Here is a 23,179-nt window from a genome sequence, read left to right on the forward strand (position 1 = left end):
TACGTGTGCTCAATACATTCCTTTAACATAACATAACATAACAATGATTCCATAGTCAAAGGCATGTCTGGTTTTGGTAAATTGACACGCTACACACTGGCCCAGGCTCCTGCATGTTCAGTTGCCCTTGCACTGCCTCCCTTCTCTCTGCACTAAGGATCCACCCGCTGGCTGCACATTTTGATTTAGCTGCACTTCTCCCTTCTCATCCCCCTGGCACGTCTCCCGTTCCCTTTTTTTTTTATCGCGCCCCAGTATTCTGTAACAGGTGCCAATTCATATTAAGTATACGTTTGACCTCATTGCTGATGGGACTAAAGGTAGTCACCCATACCAGTCTATTGAGTGGTTCCTTAGCCCTTGGGGTCAGACAGACCCCATCCCTAGGAGTGTTTGCTGCTCTCTTCTTTGTGTGTCTCATGGTTCTTTTTGGGGTACAGTATTTGTATAAACCCATCTTGTAGGCCAGCAGTGTGTTTCATAAATGTGTCGTTTTCAGTACAGTTTCTGTGGACCCTCAAGAATTGCCTGTGTGGTAGGTTATTCTTCAGGCCAGCGGGATGGAAACTGGTGAAGTGCAAAAAGCTGCTACAGTGGGTTTTTTGTCCATTACAGTTCAGTTCTTAGGTCTGAAAAGATACATTTATGAAACACGCCTCTGGCCTACAAGATAGGCTTATACAAAGAGGATACCCCAAAAGAACTGAGCAGCGAACACTCCTCTGATGACAAGAGCTAAAGAACCACTCAACAGATTGGTATGCGTGACTACCTTTACTTCCATCAGCAATGAGGTCAAAAGCTTATTAATAAGAACTGGCACCTGATACAGAATACTGGGAAACTAATAAAAAAACCTAAGAGAAGGATTTGTACACACTTACCAACAACCGGTTATACACCAATCCTTAGAGAGAATCTGGGTGTTACAGCCGGTCCAAGTACACTATAAGTGTGACCAGTGTGTAGCATGTCAATTTACCAAAACCAGACACACCTTTGACTATGGAACCATTCATTGGCTTTTGAATGCACACACAAACTGCAATAGCAAGATGTTTATTTGCATTATTGAATGTTCTTGCAAATTACTATATGTTGGGAACATGATACATCCTGTAAAACAGCAAATCTCAGAGCACTGATCGTGCATACGCAACAGCGTCCCAAATAAGCCTCTTTTAGAGCATTACCTATGAAAAAACACTCAGACCAAGACCGAGACCTTAGCTGGTTTGTCCTACAAATGCTCTTTTACAACAGGAGAGGGGGAGATGGCGACAAACAACTTTGTACGTTGGAACAGCAATGAATATACCGCCTAAACACTGCCAATGTAGGACTTAATGTATCAGTTGAGTGGAAAGGCTTGATTACATACTGGGGAAATTCCACAGCACTCCAAATATACACACAGAGCCTAGATTATAAGATGCACTGTAGAGACTAGCTGAACAAAATACACAGCATGATGGTACTAAGACCAGCAAGCTGTGGATAGTTGCTTTGTAGATGACTGAACCAAACATATGAACTACTTTAATGTTTCTGACATCATAACCGCAGGTCCTTATCCAAAGGTGTAACTATATGTATTGAATGTACTCAGCCACGGCTGAGAAGTCACCATCTACATGCATTGTGACTATGGTGTGCAAGATGTCTAGGGTGGAATACAAGATTACAATGATATAGCTAATATATAATTATATGCATTTAATGTATTCAGCATGTAAGGATATGCCACGTTCTATATGTATTGTCAAATTAGTCTGTGATATGTGCTTGATGTAATACTAGATCATGATGGCACAACATATGTTATAGACCTTAGACTAATTGTGATGGTTTTATCAGATTTCAGGATTCACAGTGATGTTGTAAACACTGATATTGGTCTGCATATTAAGTAACTTTAGCCATTGATAGCTGCCCGACATCGATATCCAATATTGAAGTACTGTAATGTGTTTGTTCTGGAGCACCTAAAATTATAATTATCACAATTAAGGGCATTATACAATCGGATTACCCTGATGCATTGTGTAAATTAGGAGAAGTGTCCATCCACTGTATGGGATATAAGTGTGCATTTTGATTAGGAAGACACCATTTTAAAGCAGGTACACACAGGACATCCAGGGCTTCAGCGGTGTGATATCGGTCCATGGAACACTTCAGCAGCCAGAGTGACATGAACTTTCGAGCTGTCCAGCCAGGAAGTGTTACGCTAAATAGTAGGTTGAGAGCAGTTTGAGCTGATTTAAAATTGTATCCACATTTAAAATCAATCCAGATTGTATCTATAATAGCAGACATTATTCGGCATTTGAGGGGAAAATGATAGTCAGGAACTTTTATCCATTCCTTGGTATCCCCCTTTATTAAGAAATAGAAATGAATCCCAATCATGACTATATGCACTACTTTGGCTGGGCTGTCCGGGTCCATTACAAAGTGGCTGCCAACCACACATGCATTTGTACGCCTGCAGTTGTCATGACTACTTACATAAATAATGTCTGCCATGCGGCACGCCTAACAGCAGATCCACACTCAGCGGTTCCAGCGGGCAGTCATATATTACCTTAGGTAAGAATCAACCTAATCAGGGGGTAATACACACGGATGACTCTGGCTTTTCATTTCCGGGTGTAGCTAGTCCTTTGTACACCTTGGCTCTTGGTATGCTGTGTGATGCACCCATCGGATCCATGGGGCACCAGCACTTTAACTGCCACCAGGACAACGTGACTTGCACCAGCGGGCGAGCCTCGATCAAGGGCGTGTTTTCAAATGACTATGCGGGCACTATGGGTGAACACTGCATTAATGCTTCCACACCACAGATGGTGTATAGATTATTCTTTACATCAAACCCACTGCACACATATATAGCCCCTTTTTCAATAAGTTGTTCTCGCATGGCCTTTTCCATGGCTTCTATCTTGGGCCATTATATGGTGCATGCCTAAGTATGGAGATATGCACTCCTGGAGATAGGTGATTGGCTCATACCTACCCTCTATCCTCACACAGGCAGCACCCATTTGGCGACTGTAGGCCATGTGATAGGCCCACTGCCTGCTGGCAAGTTGGTCTCCTCCAGATATAATCACAGGAACCACTTCTTTGAACTTTATAGCAAGTATGAATTTGTATACATTTTTTCATATATACTATTCACTTAACAGGATGATAACCTGAGTGACCAATGGTACTATCACACCAGTAGAAGTGAAGCCACTGGCACATGTGGTACAATCAAAGAAATACAAGGTAAAAGGAAAAATGTATTGCACAGTCAATACATGGACTGTGTTTTTCTATATATACAGAGGGTGCAGAGCCCCTCTCAATATCCCCTTGTGTGTTATCATTACTGAGACCACACATAGAAGTACGGACAAACGTTCCAGATTTTTGCTCAGACCTGCATGAGACCAATGTACACGGTAGGTGTCCCATTCTGGGATATAAAAGAAATAAATAAGCATGGACACTTTGGACAAATGTAACCGAGATATGCCCCCCCCGTTTTAAATACTAGATTTATATCTACATTATAGACTTTGGACCACAGGATACCTCATTGAGAGATATATGAAAACCATCATCTGTCCGGATGAAGACCAATGAAATAAGAGCACTATCCAACTTCTCAATAGGCCAAAACATGGTTGTGTGGACAACTCATTGATATGGCAGGGTTTAACTAAAACAATGAAGAATTATCCAACAAATGAGGCAGTTACACTTAGATGGCCCACATAGTGTTAGAGGGGTTGCTTCACATATACAGGAGCGACATCTTGATTTGTACGTTTTGATTGTTTTTTTACATGTAATGCACAATGCGTGTTTTCCCGTGCAACACTGACTAATGTATTGTATTGTTTTGTGAGTTTTTACACTTATCTTTATACATTAATCATATGGAATAAAAGGAACGCGTCACTGTTTATCCGGGATTGCCTTGATCATTTGTATGCATATGCTACCCTCAGGAGCCCTCTCCAACCTCCATACCCCTTGCCATACATTACTGTATGGCTCTTACCCTATCATAACCCCAAGATATATTGTAACCTGGCTAGACCAGGGAATAGCCAGGTCCCCTTTTATAGTTGGGGTTATGATAGGGCAAGAGCCATACAGTAATGTATGGCAAGGGGTATGGAGGTTGGGGAGGGCTTGTGAGGTTAGCATAGCATAGGAGTAAGGGTGAATCTGGGCATTAAGGTACAGTAAGCATTATGGCACATTTTAGAGTTGTGGTTAGGGTAAGGATGAGGTTAGGATTTACACAAGGGTTTGGGTTAGGGCAAGGGCTATTGAGTTTGTGAAAAGCTGCTGATAGGATTGGGGTTAGGGGTTTATTTTCTATGTATTTAGTGTTTTGTATTAAGTCACATGCAAATAAAGTGCTTTAGCACACCAAAGTGTTATGGACAGCCTAAGTGTTCTGGGTAGAATAAGGGTTTTAGTAAGAGTTAGGGTAGAGTTAGGAAAGGAGTTGGGATGATTGTGGAGGGCTAGTGTTTGCCTGGTTTTATTAGGGGTTTGTGTCATTGTTAGGGTTACAGCCTTTTGTACTTTTGTGTACTTAAAAACAGGTTTTGTTGATCTCATCACTGGCAGCATTGGCACCTCTTGCATTGCATGTATTAAATAAGTACATTTTTAAAACTATATTTGGCTAACTATTTGTTTACATTCCTATTGACACTTTCACCTAGAACCACATAGACAATCTACCAATGCACTTGACAAACAACACTTACAAACAACATTTGCATGTCTACTCCTGAGTCCAATCCAAAAAGACACTGAGAGGGATATGATAATGAACAGGGAGGCAGCCAATATTGCTGAGATTTTGGTCTGGTACTGTAGAGGAGCAGGTGCACAATTCATCCCTCGCTCCTGCCACCTCACCTCCATCACATTGGAACAGTAGGAGAAGATCCCTAGGTGGGACACCAGGTATCATACCACTACCACATCAAGTGTATGTGAGGCAATATGCACTCAGAGAACCGTATTGAATTTGCCCACACACTGAATGAGTGGAAGGATGTCTGCATACTCCATTGGACAGTGTAGAGCTCTAAGTGAGATTGGACGAGGGCAGAGTGATATCATGTAGGATAGACACAAAGACAAGCTGAAACCATATGCACATACTTAAAGGATAAAGATTTAACTGGAGTAATAAGAGAAACTCGTAATTGAATAGGAAGAAATCATATGCTTAAGAAATTAGTAAGTAGAGATGAGGTCAATGTATATAGGCAGAAGGGGAAGGCAGGTGAAACATATAGAAGCTTGCAGCAGAGGAAAACGTAATGTGGCTAAAGCGGCCATGAGGAAAAGATGGACGTCGGACTCGTGTTGAACCCAATAGAGTTACCTCAGAGACAGACCAGGCCTTCAGAGTCAGGAGATGCTGGAAAATCAGCTTTGTGTGAGGAACAAAGAGGAGTCTATTAGCCTGGGATCAAGGACGTCACATCAAGGAATAATTGCAACGCACAAGGGGAGTTAAGAGGACAAGCCTTGTATGTAAGACATATTTCTCTTAGATCAAGCAATCGGTAGCAGAGTTGAACAAGATGCCGCTGCATGAATTAAGGTCAAAGGGGATAATAAAAGCTTATAGTTCTTACCTATGTTCACTGTGACATGCCTGAATGCACTATGTAGGATTCTTGAGAGTAGAAAGCTCTGTTATTGCAGTTCATTTAACAGCTGGTTTAAACTGTAGCTGCATTACATAAGACTGGAATGACTACTCAGTGCCGTGTTTTGAGCCTGGTGAACCTTTTCGAACTAAATGCATAATACCAGTGGAGTAGACACTAGCTAACTGGATGGAAAACTCTTGCAAAACAGGACCTGCATGGAAGAGGCTCTTCTCTACGTTCATTTCAGAAGAGAAGGACATGGGAGAGACGGACATGCAGCAGGAAGTCTTCACACCGTGATAAAAGTGATTTTATATTTTGTTATTCTGTTTTATTTTGGCTGTTTGTATATTTGATCAATTATTGCGCTCTTATGTTTAAATATTTGAAAAGTTGCGTTGCAACTAAACCAGATAATAATGAAAAATAAAAAGCCATTTTAGAGTAGTCAGTGGGATGGCTAGTGGGTACAGAGGGCGTGGTGAAGTGGTGGTGCTTGAGGTTGGTTTTGAGCTGAGCAGCTTGGGATGGGCAGAAGGTGCACCAAGCCGTCTCTGGTCACTTGGAGCCTGCAGTGTTACTCCAGCAGCTGTAGCATCTAGTTTACGCATCCTGACTGGCCAAGGCACATCCATTATTCTTTCGCAGGCGCTAATTCTAGTCATTTTAATTAGACTTTGCAGAAACGTAAAATGAGGCTAAATTACATGAAAATAAAGCTAGAGTCAGCTGACTGGCATTAGTTGAAGTAAATGGGTCTGATTAATAAAGACATTCATTTCTGTTTGAAAATCGGAGCAGGCATACATGGCGGCTGCATCCACCCTCCTAGTGTGCAGTAAATGTGATTCACAAATAATGTATTTTTTGCCATTTTCATGTTGTGATAGCCACAATTTGAAGATATAAATGGATCTGATTGGGGGAAAAACAGGCATAAGTCCTTGGAAGTTTATCTTAAGGTGCTAAGGCAAAAAGTGAAAAAATAACAACTTTAAACTAATCCACTTTCAGAGAGCATTATAAAAAGAAAAAAAAAAAGAAACACATTTGTTTCTGTGGATTTGCTTTCCCAAATCTGACTTACACCATTTTAGAAAAAGAGTAAACCTGCTTCCGCATCTGAATTGCCCGGCCATTTGCACACTCCAGGTACACCCTTATTGAATTTAAAAATTGACTTTTACTGAGTGCACTAATATGTCAAAGTACAGTTTTCTTATTGCGAGTGGTCTGAAATGGCTTTTTAATTCTTGTGCGATTTAGTCAATTTGTAGCGCCCACAATTTTCGCTTAGTTTCCAGCTAAAACAGATTTTTATGTGACTGGAGACATAATCTGTGAATTTGGCTGCTTCTTTTTTCTCTTATGAATGCGTCATTATTTTCTATCAATTTTGGGATGCATTGAAACTCTTCGGCCCAAGATGGAGGGCGCAAGTCGGACCACCTTCAGCCAGACCCAAATGGTTTGCAGTGGTGGTCATGAAGGCCCGGCTTTGAAGAAGTTTCTTGTGCCCTCATAGGTGGGGTTGAAAGAAGATGGAGGGGCTGCTGCAGCAAAAGAACAATAATGCTCTAGATAATGCCTTATGTGTAGGAAACCAGATGCCACAAGGACACTGTCAAATTACATCTTACCTCTGAATAATCTGGAATATCAATTCAATGTGTACAAAGATGAATGTGTTAGGATGTTTGATAACTTCTAAAAGTCATATCATTTTGCAAGAACCTCACTTATAAATATTAAGTCAGGAAAACCTTAATTAGTAATTGAATGGAAAATGTGATTGCTACCTGTCATAAGGTATTTAACCTACAATATAAATCACAGATCAGAATACCAAGGATACATAGGAACCTGTTTGAATGTAAACCAATGTGACTTACTGAGAAAATGTTGATCAATAGGAAATTGCTAAACATCATTTCAATAGGAAATTGCTAAATATGACTTCAATTAATGTCGGGTCTATTTGTGCGCCCTGATGCCTGTGGGCTACTCCGTGTGATAAATGAATAAATAAGCTGTATACTTGTAATACATATACTTGTCACAATCCTCTGTGACTCACAGCTACAGCTATAGGATTGGGATTCTTGTAAGCTTGTTTTAATTAGAATTTAACAGCAATGCAAAACTATAGCCTTTAATACATTGTTGCTTTGCAAATAAATAAAATATGAAATACAAGGGGCTTCCATATGGTGGCATCCTTACCGCAATCAAGAATGTTATGAGAATGTTGGGTAATGTGCTGACCACGCCTCATCCAGGGATCTTAGCTGTTGCCTTAACGCTTGCCCGAAATCCGGTTGAACCGGAGGAGGCCCTTCTTATCATCATCTTTTGGACTCATCTTGCTTATCAGCAAGGTGATATTGTCCAGTGTGTGAATAGTATATTATTGGGACAGTGCTAATAATGCCTCCAATGTGCTCATTGTGGGTGACTTCAATTGTAATCATGTTGGTACTACAAGCTGTGCTACCCTTAACAAAAGGGGAAACCCCAGGGTGCTTGCTAATGCCATGAGGGGGAAAGACCTTATGCGAGAATGGGATATGCATTGTCTTATTGAGATTTATACGATGACTACTGTACCTGACTATACAGGGGACGCTGGATTATATAGTTACAACTGAGGCAATGTTAGACATAGGTTTTTTTATACTATCCATAGTGATCTTCTAATATTGGCAAGTCCCTTTACTTTTTCTAACTGGTATAGTGAAACTACCCTGATCACGCATATGTTAACAAACCCCATGGTACTCGCTTAATACTGAGGTCTTGAGTTGTGGAACATTTTGACACAGAGCTTTTTACATCGCTGTAGTAGGCTTTACATTGAAGAGAAAATCAATCTGTTCTCTTTTCCCTCTTTCTCTGCTTTTTTTTAGAGACAAGACCACCATGAGAATTAAGGTAATTCAAGGTCAGGGGCTTACAGGGAATAACAGCGAAACTTTTATTATGATGGAAAAGTTCATGAAAAGAAAAGGGTTCTCAGAAGATAACTACGTGAACTTAAATAAAATAATTCCCTGAAGATTAAGAAACTCAAACAGAACTTTAAAATTGGTTCACGGTTCACAAAAATTCACGTTACCTACTGGAGGGAGAAACCATGTCGAACGTCCTCTTAACTAGAAACACTAAGACCTTTTGGAAGTTTATAAATGAGGATCCAGGCTCCAAGGTATCTAGACATCTAAATCTTATTTCCGAGAAGGTATGGATGAACTATTTTGAGGGTCAATATGGCAATACCTATGGCCCAATGTTAGTGCAGCCTGTTATGACTAGAGTACCCTAGGATTTGGACATGGATATTGAGGATATTGAGTCATTGATTCATAAGTCTAACCCATTGTGAGTTCCAGGACCAGGTAGATTGTTGAACCTGGTTCTGAAGGCAAACTGTTTATTATAGGGATACATTTTGCATATGTGATTTCTAAACATTCTTTTTTTTATTTTATTGTTTTGTTTATATAAACCTTTACAAAACTGTACACAATTTCAATATAATCACAATATAATAAAAAACAATTAATATATACAGGAATAAAATATACCATGAACAATACTTTCCAAAGATTTACACTTATTGGGGGTACCTAAATAGAGTTCCATCGTTATGTGACATTAGAATACTTATCTGGTCATATTCCTATAATGACTCATCTATTTAATGTTCTTCTTAATACTGTTCATCCATTTTTACAGTCTTTTTTTCAATTGCACATCTGCACATTTTTCCATATAATCACAATTTTCCATCGCTTTTCATCTGAGATCATGTTCTACTTCGTTACTACATCATTCACGATGTCTTTGAACTCTGTTTCCATCTTCAACTATTTCAATTTATATTAGATCGAACAAATTCACGTAAGAGAACACACATTTGTTAGATATTCCATAACCCTTATTTTTAATGATACTGAGTTTCCATGACGTATTTCTGCCCAGAGCTTTTCTCTATCTACCTCCGATTGATCTTTGAAAAATGTTGCAAAATGTTTTATTCTCTCATGCAAAAGATTTGGGCAAACTAGAATCAGATGTAATAGAGATTCTATTGAGTCTTCTTCTGTACAAAAATGGCATAGATTCAACATTGTGTCATAACAAATACTCAAAATCTGATTTTTTTGGGGATCCATTTTACCCTATCAGAATAATTTGTGACTTCAACCACTGGAAATATACCAGCTCTGCATGCTCCAAATTCCAAGGCAGAATCAAACACAGCCTTGCATGGTCACTAGATGATTGTTCAATCACTACTATGTTGTTATTTCAAGATATCACTTGATTGCTTGCAAAAATATAGTGTATAATGGACTGAGCTCCTCTGGCTTTCCAGGTGGATTTTCTATTATACATTGGAGACAATCCCCAGCATAAAACAAATTCTACCCACAGCGATCCTTTTATTTTTTTACTGGATTCCGCCTGATTCTCCAAGCGGAAATTTAACAATGCATTGATCATCTCATGGTTTTTATATTACAGTCAGCATTCATATCGCTGGCATTAATGATTTCAGCTAAGGGGTTCTCATCCCACCTTGTTCCAGTTCTTGTGTTTAGGTCCACCATAAAAACCACCAATTGCTCATCTTTGACCATACAGCTATCCCAATAGATGTTAATCAGTAATATTTGAATCATGCAGTCAGTTTTGATGAGCTAAAAGCTAGCCACAATTGCACACTCCATAACCATTTCTGAGAACTCCAATATTATTTCAGAGGTATTTCTGTATGCTAATGCAAGACCTCCTCTCGGGTGCCCCCAGGGGTCTTTATTTCCTGGTAAACATATAGTGCTAAAGCCATCTAGAGAGAGGCAACCTATTGCCCATGTCTCTTGGAGCATAATGAAATCAAACGTACTAAGTAAGGTACATGCACCATGCTCTTTTGTTAAGTGCTTAAACCCCCTAATGTTCCATGACACTAGTTTCAGCTGATGGTCTTCGCTAAAGGGGCTTTTGTACCTGCTTCAGTTGTTCAATTGAGTCCCGCAAAGATAGTGCCAACCATCACCATTCCTGAATGTCCTTTAGTTGATTTTTAATCACGTCACCATACTTAAGCTCTTCCGGTTCAGTGAGTCAGGGATAGACATTTTTACTCTTCATATCAATACCCTTTGCCTTGTTAAGTTTCTCATGATTAGAGGAGTAATTATCTATATATGCCATAATATCAAACCCTATTTTTTTGCAGTGACCCCGCCTCTTTTAAGAGTAGGGATCTTACTAATGGGGAATGTATTACCAACCTAACATAGTCATAGCAAAAGTTATGTGTATAGTCCACTAGTTGAATATCTAACGATGTGATCAGACTGAGCTCATAGATGGTACTGAACATTTTTAACATATAGGGCCTATTAAGGCAGCGAGGACCACTGGCTAAAACCTTAGGGGCCCCTGAAGTTTTACCAGGTAGACTTTCTTTTAATTATGGTTTCAATCTTACCATTTAATGATATTTCATCAATCTCTTTCATTTGACCTTCAACATTCTTACTTGCCCCTTCTTCAGTCATTCTGCCCTCATTCACACTTTGCAGATGACTGGGGAAGATCTCTTATTCCTTAATTTACAGGGTTTGGAATATCTTTTAAACACCCCCCTCTCATCTAGGGGAAGGTCATCTACCAAGATTATGGTTTTGCCTTTTCAATTTGTTGGGGATGAGGGTGGTGTAATTTTTGCCGATATTGGAGTGTTGGGGCAAGACTTAACCTCTGGGTTTTTAAAAATATCAAATATGTCTAACACCCCTCGTTCCAGTTTTTTGAGGTTCCTTTCTATTTGCATCTCCATCCTGTTCTGCTTCATGACATCAAATAGATTATCTGTACCTTCTATTTAATTACCATCTTCATTCACCTCTATGGCTTTTTCTTTACTTTTGAACTTATTGTTCATCGAGTCACCTACAGACTCATTTTCCTCCTCCCATTCCTTACTGGCTTTTTGAGCCTCTCTTTCTTTGTTATACATTTCCATGTCTTCCCTTAAGTCAATGCCATGCATAAAGTTCCTGGAAGACATGTTTAGATTCTTATTAACATTCATATTTTTCTTCCGCATCAACTTTTTTTTTTTTCTTGGATATTTATGAATCTGGGGGTTTTGAGTTTTCAATCACTAGGCTCTTACTGTTGTTCATATTCCTACAATCAATAACATCCGTCTGTGGGGCACTTGTCCTACCATCCTCTTTCTGTTTTGATTCGGATGAAATCCCTTCTATTACATCCTGAACCGAGTTAGATTGGGTTTTCCCTAGAAAGCCATCCTCGGACAGCAATATGTCTTTTAACCTAGTCTTTTCCTCTTGATTGGAATCATTCCGCCATTCCACCATCAACATTCGGCATAGGTCAGCCAGTGCTGTTAGTGCCATTGTTATTTCTTTGAGGAGACCAGAGTGCATTTTTAGCTCAACAACCATCATATCAAACTTAAATTTCTCACATAAGGCGTTACATTCACACTTATTAGCATATTCATCAATAGTTTCTAAGTGCTGTGTAAGACAGAACAGGGAGATTTCGCCTGTCCCAAAAATGGGGGGCGTATCTGTATACTGATCACTTGCAGACATGCTCTTATTATCAATGGTATTCACCCTGTTAATGGAGGTGTCTTTCTCCCCCTCACAAAACAATGATTGCGAGGGGTCGATAAACGCCTCTTTTTCAACCTCCTTGGAATACCCATCTCCCAATGAACATGCTTGGGCACATTGTAGTAACTCAGCATCTGTATCTATTTGCCCAGGCATAGGCCTTACAACTGCTGCAGCTTGCACCATGCTCGCTCTACAAGTAGTAATCGTTAAGCTTGGTAATGTTTTTTTTTTTTTGTATAGTTCCTCAGGTGCATTGCTTATTCGGTTGCCTTGCATACCCCTTAGAGTTAATTCTTCAACACTAAGTTACATTTCACTCGTCAGAATTGTGGACACAGTCTGTTGCTTCGTGATACTCTAAACACACTCTAAACACACACATTAAATAATTGAACTGTGAAAACTGTGAAGACTCACTCCTTGATTTCCCGCAATCCAGCTGAGACCAAACAGGCTAAACAGGCCACTTGAGAGGCCATTTGCTGATGTGCGCGCGCTGATGATGCGCGGCCTCCGGTTTAAATGGGGCCCTCATCTTTAGTAGGCGTGGCCTAAGAATACACAAAGGGAAACACTATTTTAATATAATATATAACGTTATTTAGACCACCAATAAAATAGGTCTATAGATATAAACATTCACCAAGTGTAATTGACAATAGTCCACGTGTTCATGGATTTCTTCAGCTGATGGCACACGGCTCGCGGTTTAAATGGGGTTCCTCCCTTTAGTAGGCATGGCAAAGTGTAATTGACAATAGTCCACGTGTTCACGGACGTATTTCTTCAGTGCGGTTCACTCGTAGTACACAAGCACCAGGGACCCGCTTTTCCAGGCTAAACAGGCCACTTGAGAGGCCATTTGCTCAAAACTAAGACTGTCCCACTCCCCTTGAAAACCTCCTTCTTGATTCTTCGTTTTAAGAAGGGGGATAGGCTGTCACCTCATAAAATATCAAACATTATATTTGTGAGGGATTTTATGATACAAATTCGGCCTAGAATATATATAATGTGCAAGCCCCTCCTTGCAAGAGCAGAAAAAATGGCATGCACTGACTTTGGCACGACTTGGAGATGTCTGCCCCCTGTTTGCTGTCACAAAAAAGGGCACTTGTCAGACTTCACATTTTGCTCACTATTTTGGTTAGACAGAACGCTATTACATATTTTCTTTCAGCCATGTGTGATTTCTGAACCTAACATCCAGTTCAAGAAATCGAAAATTACAATTGTGTAACATGTAAAACTACATCTAATTTATAGGCCTGCACGATTTAATTTACTTAAAGTAACATTATAAATGCTAAGACTAGAATCAACGTTATAGTTCAATGCATTTCAACATAGATCTGTACTTGGACAGGCCTGAATCTAGTAATACACATTGTAATTTTAAACTGGTGAGAAATAGAACTGGAATCACTTCATGGCCAATGTAGTGGGTAAGGATAAACTCACCAATCAGTAGGACACTTTCTTCTTCACAATTTTGAAAACATTTTGCACGTTTCAAATGCTATTCCAAATGATTCATTTATTTGGTTTCATTTCCAAAGCTTGCACAATTCTTGTCCAAATTTTATTCATATATTATATGGCGACTAGTTTACAAATCATTGCCACAGCAGGTACACGTTTTGATCAATCAAGATCATCTTCAGGTGGCTATTTACAATAAACAAAACCACAAAACATATCTCACTCTATAGGGAAACAACAATTCTCCTACTTGTATGCCATACCTCATTTTAAAATAAATGCATCATCTGCTAGACAACCTTTCACTGAAGTTTACTTAAGTCACAACACAACCACAACCCATTGCATGCAATCCTATGTCGTGTGTCTCCAATATGATATGACCTAGCCTCCATATCACATCACCATGCAGTGTATATTACCTGCATGGATAAAAGGACCCTAGCTGTGCAAAATTCTGACCAGGTTAAGGTCTTGAAGTGCAACAAGCACTACCATCTATCAAAGCACTGAATATCTAACGGTTGCATCACACAACAAAATCGCTTCCCAAAGTCTAAGTAGTATATTGCGCATCTGTGCACCTTCTGTGCCCCCATTTAACCAACCCCTCATCTTAAGTGAGGCTTGCCTGACATCTCTAAACGTTACCACATCTAAACAGCAGCTCGTCCCGAGCCGTGCCAAAGTTGTGAATGTGCAGCCATTTCTTTTTACTTGAACAAATCACTGGTTTGTCTAAACCTTGTTGGCTAGTAACTTTGGACGTAGCCAGCCTTTAAACCAACATCCCACATGAGGAGGGTATAGAGGCGGTTGCTATCACATTACAAAAACATCAAGTTATGGATGTATAACTGTCATGATGCCTACCCCCAGGCATCCGAGCCAAGCCCATCAGCCCCAGGAGCAGGCATCTAGACATTTAGTAAAACCTCAGCAGCCCCGGCTAGGGGCTATCTGGGTTCAGTCCTGGCGCCTTAGGCGCCAGGCTCATAGTAGGAATCAGTCCTGGCGCCTAAGGCGCCAGGCTCATAGTCATTACTTACCTCAGGCAGACCATGCTGCAAATGACTCCAATCCAACATGAAGCCTGAAAGGGACTATTTTTCTACAGGGACTATTTTTTACTCGGGTGCGGTTCTAGGGACTTCTTACCTGGGACTACTTTTGAGGCTATTTAAACCACGCCCGACCAGCAACACACGCTTCGCGTTATTCTGCATCCAGCAGCGTAACACTCACCGTGCCTGCAGCATGCATTGTCTTCTGCCACACCCGCCTCGAATCCAGAGCTCCTAAAACAAAGAGGAAAGAAAGGGACAAGGTTAGAAAATGAACTTATTTCTATTCCACACCTGATTCTGGATCCATCTTGTCTCCGGACCTGTAAAGAACATCATTTCTGCACGCGCCGCACCTCCAGCTGCAGTGCCGCGCCGTACTCACCAGTCTTCAGAGCATCCTTCGGGTCGGCGCTGCCTCCATCATTTCTTCGGGGAACTTCGGCACCTAGGAGACAAAAGAAAACCACAAGGTGAGCCGAGGGAACCAACAAATATAATTCTTACCACCATAGACTTACCTGATTTACCACCGGAGGCATCCTTTTGTGACTCTCCATATTTTCACGTGCCGCATCTGTAAAGAGAGACAAAACAACACGTTTTCCTCGTGCAACATTTACCGGACAGCGCCAGTTAATACAGACTCTTACCTGAGCACCACCAGCTTTCACAAGAGCATCTTTTCACAAGCCAGCTGCAAGACAAGAAAGGAAGGGGGGACAAGAGTGAACATCGGACATATTGAACTCTATGAACTTAATACTTACTGGTCCTCACCAGGAACCTCAGAGTCAATACTCTCCAGAACTCTCCAGAGCCTTCAAACCAGTGAAGTAACTGGAATCGACGCGTCCCCGCAAATCCACGCAGGATGGAGAGCTCATCCTTCAAGAATATAAGGTGAGATTGATGTGAGGGCATTTTGGAGGTGATTAGTTGGGGAGGACTGTGGGGGTGCCATCACTTGAATTCACAAATGGCTAAATCCATCTCTCCACTTGCAGGAGAATATTTGGTCGGGTTAAGCAGACAAGATTAGGAGGGCAGATCCAGTCAGTCATCGCTGCACTACGCATCACGTGGGTGGAGACCGCAGCTGTCCGGGTCCGACCGACGCCCCTGTGGGAGCCAGGTGAGCGTAACAGAACGCAAAGCCTATCTACAAATCCCCACCCGGGCGTTATGGAAACCTCAGAAACCGACCAACTAGCCCTATTGTTAGGGGAATTTAGGGCAGAAGTGCACTTCGCGCGCCAAGAGACTAATGCCCTCAGGAGAGAACTGATTGTGTCAAAGGAGCGCACTGATGATCTTGCTAGACAATTACTGCAAAACCAAGCTGGGCAAACACCATTAGCTGGAGTCGGGGGGAAGTGGTTCTACCAGGGAGCATTCCTTTAGCTCCACCCGAACGTTTTGCTGGGGACCCAAAAAAGTTTGCCGTGTTTATGAACCAATGCCGCTTGCACTTTTTATGCAGACCTGGAGCTTTTCCGAATGACCAAACCAAAGTAGCCTTTGTACTATCATATCTTAGTGGCAGCGCAGCGGATTGGTCAATTCCATTAGTTAACCAGGATGACCCTCTTCTTCGGGATTTTCAAGGTTTTCAATTGAGCATGGAAAGACTCTTTGCCAGACATTCACAGGGACAGGTCCCTGGATGATGAGCTTTTGTCATTATGACAATGTAACCAGGATCTACTAACCTATATCGCCGCTTTCAATAGGTCAGTGGTGGAAACCGGATGGCCAGAGGTAAAACTAATTACATTATTTCATCGTGGACTTCGGGGTGAACTCAAAGACGTTTTGGTCCAAGTTGTGAACCCACCTCAGGATTGTGCAGAATATATAGGCTTAGTGGTCCAGTTAGACCACCGACTTCAGAATGGAAAGGCTGATCGAGCTAAGTTCGAGAATCGGGTATTGGTTAAACCCAATGTTACCCTCAAAGGAACAGATGTATCAGAACCGATGCAGATCGGAGGGGTCAATGGACCCTTTACTCAAAAGGAAAGAGAAAGAAGACGGCAGATGCAATTGTGTCTGTACTGTGGGGCCTCAGGACATTTTCTACGGGATTGCCCTATAAAAACATCTAAAAAAGTAGTCAGAGTTGCTGATAGAAATCAAACAGAGCCTGATTCGGGAAAGGACCACACCCGACAAGCGTAGAGGTCCGCTTGCCGAGCTCGAAGAAGGATACTCATACCTCGCACTTCATCATACCAATGGTCCTTATAGATCCAAGGCAGCCATCACGTATGCATGCAGTGAGGGCATACATTGATGGCGGGTACATAGGAAACTATGTGGACCACGAGTTGGCTTCTAGGATGAATCTATCTCTCTGCAAAAAGACCACTTCGGATGTCATCACCACAGTCGATGGAACTGAAATTGCCTCTGGGCCTGTAACTCATTCCACCACAGAGATGACACTATTGGGTCAGGATGGGCATCGAGAGACTATTGTGTTTGATTTAATCAAAGCCCCGCAGTTCCAAATAATACTGGGGATACCTTGGTTGGAAACATATAATCCTTGTATTGATTGGCGAGAGAAGAGAATAACCTTCCTGGATTGTGCACATACTTGTTACCCAAAAAAACCCTTGAACCAAGGCCTGGCCACAGTCGCTACTCCAGTCGTGCAGTTACCTCAGGAATATCAAGAATACCAGGATGTTTTCCAAAAGGAACAGGCAAACACCCTACCACCTCACAGATCATACGATTGTCAAATCGATCTCATACCTGGTGCACAACTTCCATGTAGTAGGATCTACGCCCTTACGGAACCCGAAAACCTTTCACCTACGACAATACTTGGACCAATACCTTGCTAATGGCTTCATTCGTCCATCCAAGTCCCCTCCATCTTCAGCTTTGTTCTTCGTGCCTAAAAAGGAAGGTGACCTCAGAACGTGCATAGACTACCGCGCATTAAATCAGATCACGGTTAAGAACCAATACCCATTGCCTCTGATCCCCGAATTACTAGACCAAGTAAAGGACGCCTGCATCTACACTAAATTAGATCGCTGAGGGGCATATCATCTGGTACATGTGAAGAAAGGCGACGAATGGAAGACTGCTTTTCGCACTAAGTACGGGTTATTCGAATACCAGGTGATGCCCTTCAGGTTGTGCAATGCACCAGCAGCCTTTCAGTATTTTATGAACAATGTCCTTCGTGAACTCATTGACGTCTGTGTTGTTGTATACATAGACGATATTCTAGTGTACTCCTCTTCCGAATCAGACCATGTGAAGCACATTCGTGCAGTCCTTGAGAAACTACGCCAGCACAAGTTATATGCAAATTTGGAAAAATGCGTTTTTCATGCTACGGAAGTTGAATTCCTTGGATTTATCCTGACTCCAAAAGGAGTCCGAATGGACTCTCGAAAGGTGGACGCAATCCTGAAGTGGCCATCACACAGTTCAGTTAAAGGGGTACAAAGCATGCTCGGATTTGCTAATTTCTACCGCAGATTCATTCCGGATTTCTCACATGTTGTACACCCTATCACAGAACTTTTGCGAAAAAACAAACACTTCTTGTGGACCGAAGAAGCTGAAAAGGCCTTCCAAGAGCTGAAAGCGAAATTCACGTCTGCACCTGTCTTAAAGCATCCACGCCCCGAACTTCCATACATAGTTGAAACTGATGCATCCAGTTTAGCCATGGGAGCTGTCCTGTCCCAGAAGGATCCTGAAACCGGTCAACTTCACCCAGTAGCATTTTGGTCCAGAAAGTTCTCGGCACCCGAGTTAAACTATGCGGTTACCGATAAAGAATTATTAGCCATCAAATCCACCTTCAAGGCTTTTCGGCATTATCTTCTCGGTGCCAGGCATACCATTATGATAATCACCGATCACCGGAACTTGCAGTATTTAAAAACAGCCAAGGCCCAATCGTCACGTCAACTTCGATGGGCATTGTTCTTTGCCGAGATCGATTTTGTGATCACTTATCGGCCAGGTTGTAAAAATGGCAAGGCAGATGCCTTATCCCGAACAGGGATGGGAGAAGCATTTGCGAACCCGGAAACGGTGCCTATAATTTCAGAACAAATAATTCTTGGCATAACCACTCTACAGACACTAGAGGATATTCAAGTAAAGATCCAACAACTCTTCGATCCAACAGCCCTGCATGTCTGGATGAAGAAAGGCCCAGACTACTCAGTCATCAATGACCTACCTTATTATCAAGGCTGACTATTTCTACCACACAAGGAACTACAAGAACTAGTCATCTCCAATTATCATGACACCCTGATGGAAGGACACCCAGGTATCACAAAAACTGAAGGTAAAATTAAGAGACAATTCTGGTGGCCCACCTGCCGAAAAGACGTAAAGTCAGTTGTAATGTCTTGTGGCATTTGCGCCCAAAACGAAAGTCAAAAGAAAAAAACAGCTGGCCTCTTACAACCTTTGGATATTCCACCTACACGATGGCACACCTTATCATTAGACTTTATTACAGATCTACCTCCATGTAATGGATTTAACACCATTCTAGTTATTGTGGATCTTTTTTCCAAGATGGCCCACTTTATTCCTCTAAAGGGATTACCTTCTGCTTCAATTCTGGCCAAGGAGTTCCTCGAAAACATTGTTCGAATACACGGATTTCCTTCCGTATTGGTCTCTGACCGAGGTAATCAATTCATTTCACATTTTTGGAAGAAATGTTGTCAACTGGCGCAAATCGACGTGAGGTTATCAACCAGTCACCATCCCCAGACCGATGGTCAGACAGAGAGGACCAACCAGACCCTTGGACAGTACCTACGTTGCATGCTACACCAGACCGAAAGTAATTGGAAAGATATTTTATGGATTTCCGAGTATGCATACAATAACTCTGTACATTCAGGAACCGGACCAAGCCCCTTTTATACCATATATGGACATCACTCTCGAACCTCAGAACTAGATTCGCCTCAGCATTTAGAAATGCCTGCAGTTAGTCATTTGCATTCTACTATTACACAAGCCTTTAAAGATGCAACAGAACATGTGAAACAAGCAAAAGAGAATTATAAGAAAAATGCTGATCAACATAGAAGTGAAACTCCACAATACCAGATTGGGGATCAAGTTTGGCTGGCTACAAAACACATACCTCTGACAGGAACTCGGACTGTTAACCCTAGATATTTGGGACCTTACACTATTAAGGCCATTATCCACCCGGTAGCTGTCAAATTGGAATTACTCTCTAATATGCGCATTCATCCTGTCTTTCATGTTTCACTTTTAAAACCAGTTCAACCAGGAACAAGATTAACCAAACCACCCGACCCCATCTTGATAGATGGAGAACCTGAATACGAGGTAAAAAATATCCTGGACTCCAAATTGGGTAAATCAAAACTTTTTTATTTAATCGATTGGAAGGGCTACGGACCACAAGAAAGGTCATGGGAACCTAGTGACCACGTCCATGCACCTCGGTTGGTGAAAAGATTCCATCAGAACTTCCCAGACAAACCAGGGCCCAGGGGAAGAACAACTTTAGGAGGGGCCTTGGGGGGGGAGTGCTTTCATGATGCCTACCCCCAGGCATCCGGACCAAGCCCATCAGCCCCAGGAGCAGGCATCTAGACATTTAGTAAAACCTCAGCAGCCCTGGCTAGGGTTTATCTGGGTTCAGTCCTGGCGTCTTTGGTGCCAGGCTCATTGTAGGAATCAGTCCCGGCACCTTAGGCGCCAGGCTCATAGTCATTACTTACCTCAGGCAGACCATGCTGCAAATGACTCCAATCCAACATGAAGCCTGAAAGGGACTATTTTTCTACAGAGACTATTTTTTACTCGGGTGTGGTTCTAGGGACTTCTTACCTGGGACTACTTTTGAGGGTATTTAAACCACCCCCGACCAGCAACACACGCTTCACGTTATTCTGCATCCAGCAGCGTAACACTCACCGTGCCTGCAGCCTGTATCCAGTCTTCTGCCACGCCCGCCTCGAATCCGGAGCTCCTAAAACAAAGAGGAAAGAAAGGGACAAGGTTAGAAAACAAACTTATTTCTATTCCACACGTGATTCTGGATCCATCTTGTCTCCGGACCTGTAAAGAACATAATTTCTGCACGCGCCGCACCTCCAGCTGCAGCGCCGCGCCATACTCACCAGTCTTCACAGCATCCTTCAGGTTGGAGCTGCCTCCATCATTTCTTGGGGGAACTTCGGCACCTAGGAGACAAAAGAAAACCACAAGGTGAGCCGAGGGAACCAACAAATATAATTCTTACCACCATAGACTTACCTGATTTACCACCGGAGGCATCCTTTTGTGACTCTCCATATTTTCACGTACCACATCTGTAAAGAGAGACAAAACAACACGTTTTCCTCATGCAACATTTACCGGACAGCGCCGGGTAATACAGACTCTTACCTGAGCGCCACCAGCTGCCACAAGAGCATCTTTTCACGAGCCAGCTGCAAGACAAGAAAGGAAGGGGGGAACAAGAGTGAACATCGGACATATTGAACTCTATGAACTTAATACTTACTGGTCCTCACCAGGAACCTCAGAGTCAATACCCTCCAGAACTCTCCCGAGCCTTCAAACCAGTGAAGTAACTCGAATCGACGCGCCCCTGCAAATCCACGCAGGATGGAGAGCTCATCTTTCAAGAATATAAGGTGAGATTGCTGTGAGGGCATTTCAGAGGTGATCAGTTGGGGAGGACTGTGGGGGTGCCATCACTTGAATCCACAAGTGGCAAAATCCATCTCTCCACTTGCAGGAGAATATTTCGTCGGGTTAAGCAGACAAGATTATGAGGGCAGATCCAGTCAGTCATCGCTGCACTACGCATCACGTGGGTGGAGACCGCAGCTGTCCGGGTCCAACCGACGCCCCTGTGGGAGCCAGGTGAGCGTACCAATAACATCAGTTTCTCTGAGTGTTTTTACGATTTGCTTTGTGTGAGTTACTTTAAATTTGGGAAACATTTTTACCAGCTGTTGAAAAGGCACTTCAATGGGGCAAGGTTTGCCCTGCCATATGTACATCTGTTCATGCAACAATTTGAAGATACCAACACCCTATAGTCTTTACAATGGCAAAAAGGTGGAACATTGCGGCTAAGATATATTGATGATGTATTTTGCTTACGAGATGGGTCATTAGAATTAGTGGAATTTCTGACATTTATGACTCACAGTCATGAAAGTATAAAATTAACTTTTGCCTATTCATAGTTCGAAATCAATTTTTGGGATATCATGGTGAAAATGTCTGAGACTGACCAAAAACCTTTCTCTGTGTTTCATAAACGTATTGGGTGTATTCATTAATCCATTGGAGGTCTCATCATCCGAGACCCTACTCACAATTCCTAAGTCATAGGAAGATCTGCACTAAGCCACAGGATTATGCTGAGGAAGCCAATGCACTACGGATCAAATTATTAAAATGTGGATATCCACTGAAAGTGATTCAGATGGCCACAGGAAAAGCCAGACAAAAAAGTTAGTTGGAATTGTTAAGAAAAGAAACTTCAGCCAGGTTAACCTTTCTATTGACATTCAGGCCCAGTAGCCCACAAGTAACAGAGTTCTTAAAAAACATTGGTCAATTTTACTAAATGATGCCACATTGGGACATATCTGTAAGGATTTTCCACACATTGCATACAAAAGACAACAAAACCTAAGAGGTCAATTGATTCAAGCAGACATTACAACTAAAGAGCTCAAACAAACATATTTACAGACAGCACAGGCAGGGGACTTTCCCAGTCTCAATTCCATATACTGCAGTAATGTAACCTGCGGCAACATACTTCATCATCCACAGACTGGTGAAAAAATTCCATTAAGACAGCTTGCGACATGCAATTCCAAATTCACAATATATTGTATTAAGTGCGTGTTCGATAAAACTGTACGTGTGGGAAACTATGAGGATGACCACAGAAATAATTTTTGAACATAAAGAGGACATTATGAACCATAATCTCAAATCACCAATAGCAAGACATTTTATGGAGATGGGTCACCAAGTGACACAATTGAAATTTAAAATCATTGGGCCTCATTACAACTCTGGTGGTAGCCGTGCCCTTATTAAGGGCACAGCTGCTGCCTGAGTTGCATTTTTTCCAGCACCCGCGAATGGGGAAGAACCGGGTCATGCCGAGCTCAGTGGACCTGGTATTTGTCCATTTTCGGGTGCCAGAATCAAGGGCGTCCCGATCCCCATTCTGCCCCACAGGGCTCAATGGGGATGGGGACGTCGG

At 42.0% G+C, this 23,179-nt stretch overlaps 1 protein-coding gene across 2 annotated transcripts in view; it reads right to left on the reverse strand.

Annotated features, from left to right (window-relative positions):
* The window catches only part of PDE4B (phosphodiesterase 4B), a 2,420,935-nt gene that overhangs the window by 2,145,251 nt on the left and 252,505 nt on the right, over positions 1-23,179 (reverse strand). The gene's annotated exons all lie outside the window — the stretch shown is intronic.

This window comes from Ambystoma mexicanum, chromosome 1q, assembly GCF_040938575.1.
Source record: "Ambystoma mexicanum isolate Mex_15411 chromosome 1q, UKY_AmexF1_1, whole genome shotgun sequence".
NCBI classification, from domain to species: Eukaryota; Metazoa; Chordata; class Amphibia; order Caudata; family Ambystomatidae; genus Ambystoma; species Ambystoma mexicanum.